The 4,049-nt window shown below is 42.3% G+C and overlaps 1 pseudogene; it reads left to right on the top strand.

Moving 5' to 3' along the window:
• LOC101571733 overlaps positions 1–1,867 on the top strand; it is a 3,950-nt pseudogene extending 2,083 nt beyond the window's left edge.
• Positions 1,868–4,049: the final 2,182 nt, after the last annotated feature.

Consider the following 4,049-nt stretch of genomic DNA (forward strand, 5'->3'; position numbering starts at 1 on the left):
AACCACTGAGAGGAATATATGCAGTGTATTATTTGTTGAAACTGTACTTCCGATTTGATTTGAAACTGTCTCATTGCTATATGTTTATCAATAAAACTGTAGAAAAAAAAAAGAAAAAAAAAAGAATAGAAAAGCATCCCACTTGATTTGGTAATGTTTTTGCTATCCTATCTAAGAGTTGCATATTACAGTACCTACCACTCTATCATGTCCTGTCTCCTTTTTCACATTATGTCACATTGTTTTAAATATTATACCTTCAGGATACATTTTAATAACTAATATCGCTGACTACTGTTTTTTTCATCAAAATTTACATAGCATTCTCATGTGACATAAAAATTCTTCAATTATATTTCTGCCTTAAGGTAATCAAGATTATTAGACCAAAAGATAATCCAAATGGAAATTTTAATTTTATTTTTTTCTTTAAATAACATCTGAATAAACTATTTTACATGTAAGACCATTTGAAGATTTTATGAAGTTTATATTTTAGAAGGAAATATATAAGGCAATAACAATAGGGGCTGGGGAGAGACTGTGATTCATCTCTCCCGGGTTCAGCAGCCCCCAGGTCCGAGGTCGCTTGCTCTTGGCGCTGTTCAGCCGCTACCCATGGCCCCCTTGCCGCCCACCGTGGTGCTGCTGCGCTGCAGCCTCCGCCTTCCACCCAGGTCTTGCTGCGGTAGCCTCCGCCAGGGCCAGCCCCTGGTGGACCCATGTGGAAATGGACCCCCAGATCCCATCCTGGGAGTCACTAAAGCCTACAAGAGAGTCATCAACAGCAAAAAGATGAACCTTGGCATTGATGCCTACCGCAACAACGGAAAGCCCTATATGCTCCCTAGTGTGAGGATGGCAAGGGCCTAGATTGCTGCAAAAAATGCACACAAGGAATACCTGCTCATTGGGGGCCTAGCTGAATTTTGTAAGGCATCTGCAGAACTAGCCCTCAGGGAGAACAACGAGGTGTTGAAAAGTGGCCGGTTTGTCACCATGCAGACCATTTCCAGAAGGGGGGCCTTAAAGATCAGAACCAGCTTCCTGCAAAGATTTTTTTAAGTTCAGCTGAGATGTCTACTTGTCCAAACCATCCTGGGAATGTCACACACCTATCTTCAGGGATGCTGGCATGCAACAACAAGGTTATCGTTACTATGACCCCAAGACTCACAGGTTTGACTTCACTGGTGCTGTAGAGGACATTCCAAAAATACCGGAGCAAAGCGTTATTCTCCTGCATGCCTGTGCCCACAATCCCATTGGAGTAGACCTTCGCCAAAAACAGTGGAAGGAAGTAGGATCATTGGTGAAGAAAAGGAATCTCTGCGTTCTTTGATGTGGCCTACCAAGGCTTCGCCAGCGATGATGGGGACAGGGATCCCATTGAACAGGGAATTAACGTTTGCCTGTGCCAGTCATACGCCAAGAACATGGGCTTGTATGGAGAGCATGTGGGAGCCTTCTCCGTGATCTGCAGAGATGCGGATGAAGCCAAACAGGTAGAGTCCCAGTTGAAGATCTTGATCCATCCCATGTATTCCAGGCCTCCTCTCTATGGGGCCTGTATTGCCTCTACCATTCTCACTTCCCCGAATTTGCGAAAGCAATGGTAAAGACCGCTGCTACGCAGGCATGCACTAGTTCCCACCGCTACCTCGAGGCCGGTTTATAATTGACCTTGCAGTGCACAGTACCTCACCAATGCCATGTGTGCAAAGCGAGGGGGTGTCAAGAAAGTGTCCATTTTTTTTTCAGTGCATAGAAATTTCATTTCCCTATAAGAGACACACATAGTTCAGAAATAGCAGTTTCTTTCATTCTTTAGTATCCATATTTAGTAAGGTCTGCCTTCTAATATCAAATTCAGATTAAAGTATTTTACATAGAAATAATTCCTTAAGAAAATAATATTTTGTTTTTATTTTGTAGTGCCAGGGCTTGCACCGAGGAATTCACTTGTGCTAGGCAAGCACTCTACATTTAAGCTACACCCACAGCCCCCATATTTTTGTGTTTGTCCCAGTAATTGCTTGTATTCAATCAGTATTTCTCCATCCTTTTGGTTTTTATTATCTTGCCATTTGCATCTTAATACCTGGTCTCCAAATTAGTGTTAATCTTTTTTTAAAATCACATTTCACACAAATACATTTTACACCATGGCCCTGAATACCTTACTTGTATATGGTTGTGTATATAACCAAACTGTTTAAAGCTCAATGTTTGTCAAACATGATAGTGCATACCTATAATCCCAGTACTTGGGAAGCTGAGGCAGGAAGTCATCATGAGTTCAAAGACCTATGTAGTGAGACCGCATCTCCAAAAAAGAAAAAGAAAAGAAAGAAAAAGAAAAATTTAGTCCTTAAGCCAGTTATGGCAGACCATACAGTCATAGATCTTCAAAAAGCTGAGGTGCCAGAATTGCTTAAACACGGGAGTTTGAGACAAGCCTGAGCAACAAAGCGGGACCTCATCTCAAGGAGCATACATTCTCTGAGACTGGGGACTTCAGGTGCTACTCCAGTATTCATTCATTCTCCTTCCTTTTTTGTTTTCTTTTGTAGTGCTGGAGATCAAATCCAATATTTTTTAAATGCAAATTGTATCCTACTAAATTGAACCTATGGCCTACCAGTGGGTCATGACACACAGTATAGTTTAATTCAGATGTAAGTTGGTCTTGTATAACTTAGATGAGAAGATAGATTTCTGTGTAGTTTTTTAAATTAATTTTATTGAGAAACAAATAGCAATGAGACCATTTCAAGGCCGATTAGTAGGACATTCAATGGTTGATACATTGCATGTTATTGTCTTTGCAGTGGTTATTCATACTGCAAGGTGAGGACATGATATCCTGTCCAAGTACTATTAGCACAAATCTTTCTTCTCACTGAATTGAGAGAGGGTAGCTATGTATCTATCCTATTTTGTATACATGGATGCAAGGTGGTCCTTCATTTGTATCCCCTTCTCTTGTTTAGTTTTGTCAGAGATGTGTGTTCCATTGCCATTTAAATGTTGTAGGTGCGTGAATTCAGTGAAATGATCCAGTATATTCCAGTGGTCCATAATAGTGATGGGTTGTCCGTGTAACTGGCAATGTCAGAAGTTGTTGACTTAAGCCTTTTACAGCTTGGCATGTTGGTGTGGCTTTGCTTTTTGTACCTCATTTTTGTGTTTTTCTGCTAGATGGTTGAGACCAAGGTAAGGCAAGATCTATTAAATGAGAAATCTAGCTTTTCTGCGTGGCATGGGTCAAATACCCTCAGGATTTACCCTGGAGCACTATACTGCAGTTTCTGGATCCTTTGACAGTGTCGACCATGTGGATGCATCATGGCCATTGCTTGACCGGTTTGCTCTCTGTGAAAGCCTGGGAGGGTGTTTTCTCTCCATGTGATTCTCCTTGGACACACTATACATCATCGATCACTTTCCTCTATGGCCCCATGATTTCCTTGATCGGAGGGTTTGGGACATTACTGAGTTACAGGATGTTACAGTTCTGTGTAGTTTCTTAGTAGAAAAAATAAGTCTGCTGTTTGTTGTCTCCAGAAGAAAGAAAAAAAGCAATAAGGGCCAGGGAGATAGCTTAGTAGAATAAGCATTTGCTTGGAAAGCAAATGTCCTGAATTCAATCCCCAGTACCTAAAAAAAAGAGCATTTTACATGTATTTCTTTCCCTGAAATCCTTTAAAAAAATATAATCAGTAGATCCAGTCCTAGCCCAGACCCAGTGAGTGTGTGGGAGAGCATCTGGCAACCCTGCACCTGTGGGAGCTACCAGTCCCAGGCCAGGCACAGTGTGGATAAGACCCTCTTCCACCCCCTTAGAACGACCTCCACTACTCCAGAGCATCTCCTCCACCCACCTGCTGAGTAGGAATTTCTGCCACATTCTGGGAACCCCCAGACCCAGTCCTAGCCCAGGCCCGATGAGTGAGTGGGAGAACTTCCTGATACCCTTCACCAGTGGGACCTATTGGTCCCAGCCCAGACACAGCATGGATGAGACCCTCTTTCACCCCCTTGGGATG

Source organism: Octodon degus, unplaced genomic scaffold, assembly GCF_000260255.1.
Source record: "Octodon degus isolate 3935 unplaced genomic scaffold, OctDeg1.0 scaffold00044, whole genome shotgun sequence".
NCBI lineage: Eukaryota > Metazoa > Chordata > Mammalia > Rodentia > Octodontidae > Octodon > Octodon degus.